A 13,351-nucleotide genomic window follows, 5' to 3' on the forward strand; every position below is an offset into this window, starting at 1 on the left:
ATTAAGTTTAAAAGTGTCAAGGACCAAGACATGCTAAAGTTCTTGAGTTGCACGTATTTTAGCTGTTTCCTCTCTGCTAGCCTGCTGAGAAATGCTCCCTGAAAAAATCGAGTCCTTTCTTATTGAGAGAAAGTACGCTGTTTATTAGTACCTCTCACACCTTGTAATCATTTCTTGTTTAAAAAATAATTACGAAATGAAGCATAGGGCAAAGTTATCGTCTTATCCAGTGAGCAACCTTATAACTTATTATCTGCCTCCATCATTAGGGCAAAGTTCAGGTGGGATGTTAAGTAATGCCACAGCAGAAGCAGAGCTAACAACGTCTGCGGGGTTCCTGCATGGTTCCTCTCCCAGTGGTTTGGGCTGGCACCACACAGAGAGAGGGACATAGAGTTTAGAATCAACCCTCTGATGTGCTTCATTCTACTTCTGAGGCCTAGATTTAATTTGCTTTCATTTTTCTGCTCCTTAAACCAATAAGCAGCAGAGGCACAGGAAGACAAGCTCAATCTCTTAAGGACAGAGCAGGTATTTTTTGCTTTGGCATGGTGAAGACATATAGCACAGTCATTGCCCAACTTGGAACAGCTACAGGTAGTAAGCAGTAGTTGCTAGAAGTTACTACTTGCTAGAAATGGCAGAAACTTTAGTATAAGCAATATTCACATAAGCATTTTAATGATAACATCATCTAAGTCTACTTGGAGGGGTGCTAAATGCCAGTAAAACTAATACCCAGGCTTGCTTGCACCACCCATCTCCGTCCAGGTAATGCCAGTGGTCTCCATCTGTGTGTTATATTTCAAGTAGAAATTTGATTCCCTCTTGAAGGGGCTGGAGAGGCAACGTACAGAAATTTGGATTCTTATTGTCTGTGCAGTGACCTTTTCAGTCATGCAGTGACCTTTTCAGCGAGTCCTCACTACTGCCTCTCTGATTAACCTGACCTGTAGGAAGTGTACTTAAAAAATAATAAAACTGAACAAGCCACGAACTCGAAAATACAAGTGGAGCAGCTGAGAACAGTTCTGGGCTTTTGTTACTGGTACCATGTCAACAGGGGATTTTCTGTTTGTCACAGGAAACTGCCAGGAAATGTATTTCGATGCTGAACTTCTGAACTTCTCCTTTTACCTGTATTTGAACCCTGCTAAATGATTTTACAACTATTATTGCTTTATAACCCATGACTGTAAATTCTTCCATTAGATTTTATTACTTAAGGATAAAAATGTGTGCCTGGGGTTTGTGTTTGTATTTAATAATATGTATGTGCGCTCACACACGAAGTGACTGATAGATAAGATAGAAGGGACGAATGGCGGTTTGCATCTGAGAACCCGTGGTGTCCCTCGCTGGGAGCCCATGTCAGGGCTGCAGCAGGGAGATCTGAGACACCGAACCCCTAGTCACCTTCCCTAAAGGCCCTCCGAGACCAGGAACACTTTCTCCTGGTAAAGGAAGGAAATACCAGTTTTGCCAGCCTCAAGCAATAAGAAAATTATGAATCCGGCCCTATAAAACCTCTGGAATGTTTAAAAGTATCATTTAAAACAGGAGTCTCTTTTGACTTTTGTTCTCTTTTCTGAGGCTGTAGGGCTAACAGTTTCAAGCTTTCCTCCATCATCTGAAGGGCTAGACTCTTTTCATTTTTAACAAACCCTGCTATTATGTGCTATAATAGCAGGACTCTAAGGGCTAGGGCTTTGAGAGAAAAAAAAGAAATAACCATTGTAAAAGAACTATGATAAAAACGATGGTCATTGATATCATCAGGTCCTTAATGCCTGTTTCTTCTATATGCAGTCACTGTCCCTCAGTGTTTCATTCCTTTGGCTTCTTTATTCCAGCTCATTTTTTGTGCATTGTTTCCAGTTAGAAATATCAAGAAAAGGTGAAGGAGCCCTCAGAGTGCTGAATTCCAAGCAGGAATTTTCTTTCCCCACCATGGAGAGAGTCACCTGGCAGAGAGTCAAAACCTTGCAGGGTACAGATAGGAGCCCCAGGCAGGAGAAACGCAGGCAGCTGCCTGGAGCAAACTGCGGTGTTGCAGCCGCAGCCAAGCAAGCAGAGTGCGCAGGGAAAGCACTAGTGATGGACAGCCTGAGAGGCAGCCAGCCAGGCGCACAACGGGTTTAGCTTTTGCTCATCTGACAGTGATCTTGCCACTGCTGGGACGGGGCTAGCTTTGCCTCAGGACAGCTTGACATCTTTTAAAAGCCTCTGCTTTGCCTCCTTAAACAAGATGCCTGCAGGGGCTCTAGCCAAAAATACCCACTTCCACTGTCCGAAGAGGACAATCTCTCCTCCAAAGGTCTCAAAGAGCTCACTTGGGAGGGAGGTCTGAAGCACAGAGAAGCTCAACTTCAGCCTGAGAAATAAGCAGCTGTGAAAGAGGAGGGACAAGGGTTTCTGCTGTTCCCAAAGTAGTTCTCTCATTTCTGCCAATACTTCAAGATAAAATCAGGTTGAAGAAAAGAAATGGGTTTCCATATGAGGCTTAAAAGAGAAGAGGGACTCCAAAAGAGTAGGGAAACTCCATTCCCCTCTGGCCGCTGGACAAAAAACACTTAAGAAAAGACAGGAGTCCAGATGGACACGGAAAGTTTAGAGGGTATTTCAAGTTCACCAGCACAGCTCCTGTTTCACATGATACAGAACTTGTATTTTACAGTTTGCTCCCTGTTTCTCCACCTCATCTGTCTCTATTACTCTGTTGTTCCAAGTAAAACTCTAAAGGTTTTGCTCTGCAAAATGAAGAATTGGTTTGCAAGATCCCAAAAGGCAAGAAATGTGCATTGATGGCATTTTTTAAATGGTATTATCACTCTGCTTTAACAAAGTTTAAGGCAATTAACTCCCTAAGAGCCTCAGGTGGCTGATTTCCTGATTACCCAGCCAGAGGGAATGTCATTGCAATTGCAGCAATTAATTAATTAACTTACACCAATTGATTGGAAGAGTCACTCCATTATAAAGCCCTTGCTTCAGTCTCTTGTCACTTTTCTGATGCTGCTTGGAGGTTTTTTTACGGATTTCCTAGGTTTTGTTTCAGCCCAAAGGCAGACTCCTTTCAACAGTTACAGTCAAAGCAGTATGTCAACATTTTCCTTGGGCTGGGATGAGAAAGGCCTGGGCACACATGTCAGGTGAGCACCAAGTATGCTCAGATAATGTGACTAAGTACTTCGAAATCAGGAAAAGCCAACTATAGGCCTACATGTCCAGCCAGGATTGATTGTACCGGCCCATGATTTTTCATCATCAGATAGCAGTGCAGGAAGCAAAGCAATGGCATCGCTGCCAGATTCAGTTCTGCTCCTGGAGCATTGCCTCCTCCAGCCAGTGGTTTCATCGAAGACATCAGGGTGGAGAGACAACTCCCCATCCACCACTGGGGAGGTTTGGAAAGCGTGGGGAGGCAAGTTGGCCAGATGTGCCAGTCTGGGCAGTGAGGACATCAGTTTTCCCTCAAGGGTCAGCAGAAGGATGGGGCCTTTGTTTCCAAGCTCCTTGCTCTTCTCTGCTGAGCTCAGATAGCGCTTACTTTCTCAGGGAAGTTATCTGAGATGCACAGGCACTCATCTCCTGCCAAGAGAAAGCTGTGTCAGGACTGCGTGCCATAATTTCTCGCTTTGTTCCTTTCCCACGCTGATGGCAGATTTCAACTTCTTGGGCTCTTCTCCAGCTGCTGTCAGATTTTTTTTGTTTTTTTAAACAGATTTCTTTGGTTCTTCCCCTGTGGAAAAGGACAGTACAAGGAGCATAAGCAGCGGGGGTCTCCACTCCTGATGCAAGTGTTTTCCCAGGGCCATCATCACATCGCCAGGCTGAGATGTCTCCAGGCTGGGCAAGGACTATTGGTGAGAAAAATACAGTACGCTTCCACTGGCTTTGGGTTTGTGGTTTTTTTTGCAAGCATGCAGCTGAAAATGTTTCCCTCTAAATTTTCTGCAGACATGTACATTGTACACGGGTGGCATGACTGGACAACCCGTGTGGTCCTGCAGTGCTGCTTTTCCTCATCTGGCAGCTGGATCCCACCTCAGGGTCAGGCAGCACTGCAGACAACCTGCACGATCGCTGCCTGCCTTCTCCACTTCTCCCCCTCACAGTCTCACGCTTCGCTTCCACCCCCACACCCTGCTGCTGATGGTGAGAGGCAGGGACAGGGTCCATCACGCTTTCACTGAGGCCATATCCTCCTGAAGTCACCAGGTCCTCAACAGTGAACCTGGCGATGAGCAGATCCCACAGGCTGCCCCAGCGCTGTGCCTGGGGCTGAAGCAGAGCAGGAGGCAGCTGTGATGCGGAGGACTGCCTGCTCTCCTTCACAGACTGTGCATCCCACGCTAAAGGTGCTGGTTACCACCCTCTAAGCCTGCCCTCTGCTTTCATTTCTCTAGCGATGAAATGCTGATGGTACATAGCGTATTCCTGCATGGCTGGCCTATCGGGCTTTGGCTGTCTGTCAAACACACACCAAGGATCTTCCTACTGGTCTTGCTATGGTTCACAGTCCAGACATGATCACATTCAGACTGGACAAGTCTTGCCCAGTGCTCCATGTGGTCCTGTCTGGTTTGAGTTTCTCCTCAAAAGCCCAGCTGTCCGTCTCCAACACTTTCCTACCATCGCTGCTGACTTTGGCAGGGCAGGCAGGGAGCCCATCCTCCAGGGTATGAATCTTTCTTAAACGCTCTGGAAAGCCAGACTGAGAAGGGTCCCTAAAACTCCTGCAACTTGTGGCCGTGCTGTTTCAATAAAATGACAAAAACTGTCCTCTTTAAGTTGAGTGAGCGTGACAAGGTGACTAGAGCAGCAATTCTGCGTGAGTTCTCCTCTTGGCGCAGATGGGTGTTGCTGATATGTCTTTTGGGAAGCCACTAAGGTGATATTCAGATCTGGATGTAGGCCTGCTTCCTTAGAGCCATGGCCCTGTGGGTGCCAGGTCAGGAGTCATACCGTAGCACAGCAGGGCTCCTCTCTAGCCCAGGGCTCCCCACCACTGGGAACCAGTTGTAGAGGGGAGGCTATGTATACATTTAGGGTCTCACCCCACACTAAAGCCAGGAGCTGGGAACCACTTCTGGATCCCAAAGCATAGGCACAGCCTCAATCTACCCCTGCTGCAGTTCTCTGTCCGTAAACCAGAGACCTTGATTCCTCCCTCTGTGCTGGACCAAAAAGACATGCATGAGTATGAAGGACTAAGCTAGTCATAAGGAGGATGCCTCAAGCAGGTGCCTAATGATGTAATCCCCAGACTTTACACAGAGTATTTCAGTCCTATATGATGCCACAGCTGTGGCAGTAATGATTCACAGCAGGGGTCAATCCAGGCTGCTTCATCACCATTCTGTGAAACTGTGTTAAGCTACTTGCAGCTCAGGTCTTTCCTTGTAGTTCTTGCACCAGGGACTAATTAGCCTTTTTAAATCTAATATGTCAGTGAGTGCTGAGCTCCTTACTCATGACTGAATCGGTCCCGAGAGCAGCATCAAGCACTACCCAAGGTTGCGTTGACTATTGCCAGCAATGGTTCCCACTCCATGAAACAGTTCAAGCTTCCCTGATTCCCTCCTTCTGTAGTTGCCTGCATGGTCACTAGGTCTCCAGACTGGCCACTCTGTGTTTTCATGCCTGTTCCTAGTAAAAACACCAAGCCTGCATGAATGAAGGAGTGCAGTACAAGAACAGCACATAACACGAGCCTGGGAATCCCCATCTCTGTCAGTGACCTGTTGGGTGTCCTTGAACATATGCGTCTCTACTTCCCTTGACATGCTCTGTCATTTTAACCTCAAGTTCATGCTCTGTCACTTTTAAACTCAAGTTCATGCTTTCTCTCTTTTAACCTCAAGCTCTTCAGGGTGACGACTATCTCCAGCTTCAGGCCTGTAAAGCTCTTAATGCAACTTGATCTTGTCCAAAGCCTCCAAGCACTCTAAGTAATAATAATAGTCTATTCATGGAGCTGTATAAACATTAATCATTTTTCTCTGTCCTTTACAGAAGAGTGGTTGCCAGAGGAGGATTACACTGCCCACTTTAAGGTAGGGTTATATTTCTAGGATGTTATCACTACACTTAATTGATCATTTCTTTAGCACCAAAAAAAAAAGAGTCCCTGCTCTTTTAATCTCACCCACTGTATTTGCTATACTTGCAAACCCTGTTTGCTGCATTGTCAAAACCTGTATTTAATTTTTATCTTTCTATATCATAATAGCACTAAAGAACCTCCATTACAGAGCAGGACTCCTGTGCTGTTGCATGAGCACAGAAAAGAAAAAGCAGTCTTTGCCCCACAGAGAGATATAAATGGTTATAAAAACAGTGATAATTCATTCTTCTAACACTTTTGTGAAGTAAGCAAATATGATTATCAACCTCATTTTACAGATGGGGAAGTATGTCACAGAAAGGTTAAGTGATTTATCTAATACCATGCAGCATGTCAGTGACAAGAAAAGACTAGAACTCTTGATCCCAGAACCAGACACAGTTCTCTAGTCTATAATGCAGGTCTTTAGTGACAAAACCAAAAATGGGGACCAGAGTTTCTGATACAACTGGTTCAAAAAATGTCCATCTATTTTTGAGAGCGAAAACCATAAAACAAGAATTTCCCATGATTACTTTAATCTCTTGTCCATAGTTCAAACCTCTGAACCGAGAATTCTTGGTTTTCCAAAACTGTTTTCAAACAAGTAAACCCATGTCCCCCCCAGTGCGCTGCTTCCCTCTCATTCCTCGGTTTCCCTCATTTCAATATCTATTGTCAATATTTACATAGTATCTAAAAATATTTACCTAAAGTAGCAAATGTTAGCCCTCCCAGCTATTTGTTTCTCATTTTTCCCAGTAAGACCCAAGCAACCACACTTGCTCTGAGCAGCATTTCTGAGATGTGTCCCCAGACAGGGCCAGCCAGAGCTGGTCGCCAGGGCAAGCCAGCACCATGCACATGCCTGCCCCCTTCGCTATGCCTGGTGAAGTGTCCTGCATGGAGGGAGGAGACCGTTTGCCGCTGCTCCCACAGGTAGCCTGGGAGAGGGACAAGCTGGTGCTTAGCTCTGCACCACCACCCCTTTGGTGTGACCTCTTGAGGGCCCTGTTTGAGATTTAGGACCTGTGTGCAGTGGGCTCCAGACCACCATGCCCACACCTGGTCAGGCAGCCATGTCCTCTGCAGCCTGGTGCTGAGTTATGTTGCAGCCCCTGTCCCTGCAGACGGGCTGTGTGTCCTCAGCCTTAGGTGTGCCACAACAACTTGAGAGGGTTATTTCTGCCTCCATTTTCTTTCCAGCTGGCTGTCATCCTATATTCAGCTGGCAGCATGGCTGCAGATACTCTCCTCCAGCTTCAGGCCACAAAGAAATGTTTGTCTGTTTTCTGAAACATGATTAATATTTAACATGCCCAAAGTAACATCCCACTCCAGCTGGTAGACGTGAAACCTCAGGTGTGGCCATGGCCAGGCACCCTGTCCAGTCTCCCAGGGGAATGAGGGCACATGCTGGCCCCGAGGTGCAAGCGTGCATGTTCTGCACACTCACAGCTCCCATTCCAGCTGGAAAAGTTTCTCTGGGAAATGGAGTCCAGAAAAGTCTCCACTGCCACGTCCCCCAAAGGGCTTTATCGTTTATTCCCTCTTTACCTTTTCACCTCTGCTTGCCCTGTTTGTAATGTGGAGTTTATGATGTAATTATATCTCACACAGCTGAAATTGTCCCCTTATCACCAGACTGATTACACTTAACAAGGCATAAACTCCCTCTCTCGTTCTCTGCCAGGAGTCCAATTTTAAGCTCTAATTGTTTTATAGGCCTTTTGCACTCGGGAGAAAAAAAAAAAAGAGAGAAAAATTGGTTGCCATTTACATATGTTGTGTAAGGCACATTTCTCACCCTCCCATCCACAGAAATACCTCTTGGGGACAGCCCAAATGACCAACAACCCAACAGCTTATATGCCTCAGTGCTTTCCTAATGATTGCTAGAAGCCTCAGCTTTTCTCCATCTCAAGTACAAACTATTTCTTAGACGTGAGCAGCAAAGGCCCCTTTCCAGGGTGAGAGTTTCTGCTCAGGGTCACCAGCAGCTGCCCGACGGCCCACAGGGCTGGTGGCAAGCCAGAGAGCACCAAGCTCTGCTCACACCTCCATGTGTGAGGGCTCGGCAAAGGCACTTCGTCCCAAGCTAAGGGAAGGCATGCAGTGAGTTATCGTGGCTCAGTTAGGACAAGATGAACTATTTCTGGATCTCTAGGAGAGTGGCCATGGGATTTCACAGGCAGCAGCTAGGTTATGCACCAAGCAGCCCTGACGTCTTTGTAGAGTGTTTTTCCCTTTGGTGTCTTTTCCTGCTTCCCATTTTCCTCCCCAAAAAAGGAAAACACGAAGTGATAGCCACAGACACAAGGCATGCTTATTATCAAATTCCTTTGTAGTAACTAAACTTGTAAGAATAAATAAAGTCTGGTCAGCCCTTTGAAAACACCTTGATTAAAGGCAGTGACAAATGATGGATGATGCCATTGCCATGCAGCCTTGTCTTCCAGAGGCGCTAAAATATGCTGACTCTTTTGTCACTTGCTTATTCTTTTTAAGGCTTCTTTAATTACGATTTATATGTATTTCAGCAGCACCTATGAGCCAGTTAAGTGAGTTGTTCTCTTGGTCAGTGCTGCACAAATCCAAAGTAGCAGACAATTCCTGCTGCACATGGTTCACCCAGAGCCTCGGTAGGTACCACTTCTGCCTACAGATCCCAGCAGAGCAGGCAGGTGAAGGGCAGGGCTAAGCAGGAGGAACACACACACAGAGGCAGGGAGCAAGCCAGTTGCAGCAAATGTCAGATCGGCATCGCAGTATTATTTTTACTGTATCATTCGGAGCAATAAATCCCAGTGGATTTCTTGTTTTCAGGAGCAGATTCACTAAAAGAAAAGGGGCAACCTAAAAAGATGAAACCTGAGGAAGGGAGGGAAGCAGGCAGAGGAAGGAGCAGCCCACAGCATCAAGTCTCCCAGCATCTAGGGGCCATGGTCACAGCCTATCAAGCTGCCCATGCTCTTCTTTGATAGTAGCAGCCTGCTCCCAGCCTGCTTCCACCTGTGGCAGGTGGTGCGCAGATTTCTAGGATAAGTTTCTGGTCTTCTTGTGCATGTGCAGCACCTTGCACAGTAAGAGTCTTGCTGCCTGAGCAGAGACAGTGCTGCAACACAAGGGAATGGGAGATGACCCAATACTAAGACAAAGAGCTTGTGTAGGAACTAGGTGGACCATCAGAATAAGGAGCAGAGAGGACACTAGTTGCATTTACAGAGTACAGAATTCCCTGCTGATGGTTTTCTGTCTTGTCTGGCTCTCCTCCCATTCCTTTGGAGGCTAGAGCTGGCTTGCTCTGAAATATCTTTTTTTTTTCTCCTTCATACCCTAAGCTCACTGTGGCCCTAGGGATGTTTAGTACCCTATCTGCAGTCCAGGCAAATGGCCTTTCATAAAACCCAAGCCAGATGCCCAGCTGGTGAACAAATCACATAGCTCAATTGATTTCTGCTTCGTTATGACAATTTGTAGCAGCTGAGGCTCTGGTCCTGTAAACTGCAGTGAGGTTGGAGGGGAACCTGGAAGGGCTGTGTACACCACAAGTTGAGGATGTATATTGGTTCGTGGGGAATTGGGAAAGGTTTTGGAGATAACTGCTGTGAAGCAAAGCTGAGGAGCACACGCAAAGCAGATGGGCTGCCAAGAGAGGAATACAGAGGAGCACTGTGGGTTAGGAGTGATGGGAAATGATTAAGCACATCAGGGCACACTGGCTTGCTTTCCTGACACACTTGTTAAAATTGTGATGACGGAGAAAGGAAATGCACCAGATGCAGTTCTGTCCACCCAGTAAGTAGGGCATTTTGTAGAGCAACTTCTGATTTCTTACGGTGGCAAAACAAATTCAGGAGGGCGTAGATGTGGACATGACAGAGTATGCATGCTGCCTGCGGGCCATGCCTGGTGGTATATGACCAGTAAGGGGACCATCAGGAGGGCTGTTGCAGCGAGCCTCTTGTTGTTCCATTGTTTATTCTGGTTTCATTACTATCTTCATTAAAGATCTGGAACAATTTGGAGGAATGAGCAGAGAGGATGTGAGAGCCTGCTTTCAAAGGCAGCCAAAGAGGAGAAATAACAAACTGGGAGCTGGAGAAATTGAAGCAACAGAAAGAGATTACCCAAAGCTTGGCAAAAAAATGTAACTGAGGACATCAGGGAGGGAGAAGGAAAATAACCCAAACCACAAGTGCTTAATGGGAAAGAGAGAGCTGCAACACTGTAGGATGACTAAGGGTCACAACAGAGGGCAAAATGCATATGACTTCGGCAAGGCAATGAAACACCCTTGTCCATGCACAGAAGCACTGAATACATTATGCAGCAGCAAGCCCTGTTCTTCTTTCTCTACAAATGCCACACCAAAACTATTGTTTTCAGTTCTGGGCACTTCAATACTCAAAAGCTATTGGCAGAGCACTATATATTGATTACCAGAATAGAGACATCTAATTATGAGGAAAGGTGGAAAGAGCAAAGTTTGTATTAGTTCACTAAGCAGTAACTAAAAATGAGTAGGATAATTGCTGACAAGTAGGCATATATAAAGGAAGGACAGCAAAATTACAGGAAGGAAGAGAAACATAACAAGGGATAAAGAAATAAATTAATTCATAAAGTTTCAGAAAACTTTACCAGGCAATGATACTGTGTTAGTTTGTGTAACAGGTTTCCCCAAGGGAAGGCAGTGCATCTTTGTGACCTGGGATATTGAAAGGTGCATAGATCACTAGAAAAATATTTTGTAGGGAGTAGAGAATAGGGAAATTGTCAGTTGCTTTTGCTAAGTTTTCTTGACTATTTGCAGACATTTCTCTAGGCTTGTGGGTTTTTTGCTTGATGCAGACCATCCATATTTTCTACAAATGCTTCTCTGAAGGACGCATGAGTTTATTATTCTTGTCAGCCATGCTGCAAATGGCCTCTTCCAAACTCCAAAACCTCGAAGCCTGCCTCTTCACCATCATCCTTCCACCTGCTGAGCTATTTTTATTGCAGAACCATGACAGTTTTCCGGCACATAAATTAGAGGGAGACAGGAAGGACATCCCATTTGACTCTCAGTTACACAAGACAGCAGAGGGTTAATCTGGAAGTGGAGTGAATGAAAGCAGAAGCTGGCTTTATTCTTCCCTTTGTACTTCCTGCTCTCCTCTTCATTTTGCTATTACAAGAGGCCAGAAGGATAGAAAAGCCTACATATTTCTTCCACTTCAGTTGATATGATCTGGTCCCAAGGGATTCCTCCTCTTTGTATTACCACAATTTCCAGGCCCTTCTTCCTCCAGGCTCTCCTTTTCCATTATTCCTCAATTATTGCATCTGATAAAAAAATCAGTTATTCCATTCAGTCTTCCCTAGACAGCTCCAGTTCTGAAAGGAAAGGACATGCCTAACCTGTTACCAACCTGTGCAAAGCACTGCTGTGAAAGAGAAATCTCTTAAACCAACCCAGGAATCTGGAGCCACACAACCCCCACCCCTTCACCCCTCATTTTGCAAGGGATTGCACATTTTTGTAGGAGGTAGATTTATTTTTCCAAGTGCAGTGATCTGAACTGTGACACAGTAAATATGAGCTACGTTTCCTATGAGCTACGTTTCCTTTTCTCTCATTCTTCTCTTTTTTCCCTCCCCTTTTTCGTCATCTTTGTCTGGAAATTCAGTGGCAACAGGGTTCTGGAGGGGGGCGGGGGGGGCAGCAACACAGCATTAACTTAGGTTTAACTCTGACATTCTTAAGGTAGCTCTGATTTGCTGAAAAGAGAAACAAATTCAGCCCTTCAGCACCATTCTGCTAATAGTACTGTGGGTACAACACATGATGTAATATGCAAAAGCATTATCAGAGAAATGGGAGAATCCTCGAGGCCATTTTAAGGATGTGCTAGTGCTTTGATGGCTGGGTCCCATCTTTGATGCTGTCTTTGAAGGATACCTGGGACAACAGCAAACATATCCACAGCCAGCATTGCAAATCAGTAGCAAATAATTAGTGTATACCTGCAAAACACACAATGTTCCTGTCTCAACTCTTTCTAAAGCACTAGTAATTAAACACTAATAATTGCTTTGATTAAATTATAAAGTCTCATTTCACCTTTTTACAAATGCACAGAAAACTCAGAGCACCAGCAGCTGTAGCAAATGTCATCGGGCACAGGCTCTGCAGCCCAGATCTATCTTCCCACAAAGCCTGCCCTGCGGTCTGTCACTCACTGAGGTAAGCAATTTACGTGACATGAATCCGTGAGGTCTCAGAAGAGTATCAGGTCACCCAAGTATTTCAGACACCTCTTTGCTGTGTCACGGAAACAGAGGGACAGAGACCTCTGCTTTCCACGAACAAGCTGGTTAGTCAGCCTGCCTCACACGCGAGCATATATGGCTCATCATTTTGCACGTGTGTAATTTTGCCTGTGCGCATGCCGGTGCACATGTGGGCATTTACATTGACAGAGAGGGCCTGCCAAGGGACTGGGAGTCCTGCAAGAGGACACGAGTTGGCAGATAAACCACCTCACCTCATTTCAACAATATTCTGGTCTGTGCAGCTCAGTCCTATGTACGACAGCTGCAGTGACCGTCAATAAGCAGCTCCTCCTGTTTTTGTAATTCTACCACTGTTTTTAGGCACTGTACATCTTTTGCTTCGTCCCCCTGTTGACCATGGAGCTGGCTTGGAGACATCCCGGTTGCAGCAGCGGCCGACGTGTCCCCTCTCCCCGGCAGCGCAGTGCATCCAGGCACACTCACCACACCGCAGCACAAGGTGGGGTTGGTTGCTGGTGTTAGCAGGAATGCAGCTGGAGGCCCAGGGACAAACATTTGGACTACAAAATGAGTCATTTCAAATTGCTGGGAAGAGAGACTTGAAAGCGCCCCACCTGCCCACCACTTTTTATCAGAGCCGTGAGTTTCACAAATGAGCAAACATTTGCAACCGTAACCTGCAGGGAATATTTCCTTGAGATACCGCCATCCATAAAGCTTTTGGATTAAGAGACGTGGATATTTGCAAATGCCGTCTTGTTTTGAAAGCTGCCAAAACACCAGCAGCAGATGCAATTAGTCAGAAAACTAAGTTTTTAAACAGCTGCCCAGCACCTCCAATTTTTGCGGCTGGATTTTCCAAAAGATATGATTCAAACTGTGCAGCTGTAGGCCTGACCTTGTAGACTTTCTATGTCCTCTCACAACAGCCTTTAACTAGGAACATTTATTTTATGAAGA

The sequence above is a fragment of the Opisthocomus hoazin genome, chromosome 8 (assembly GCF_030867145.1).
Source record: "Opisthocomus hoazin isolate bOpiHoa1 chromosome 8, bOpiHoa1.hap1, whole genome shotgun sequence".
Lineage (NCBI taxonomy): Eukaryota > Metazoa > Chordata > Aves > Opisthocomiformes > Opisthocomidae > Opisthocomus > Opisthocomus hoazin.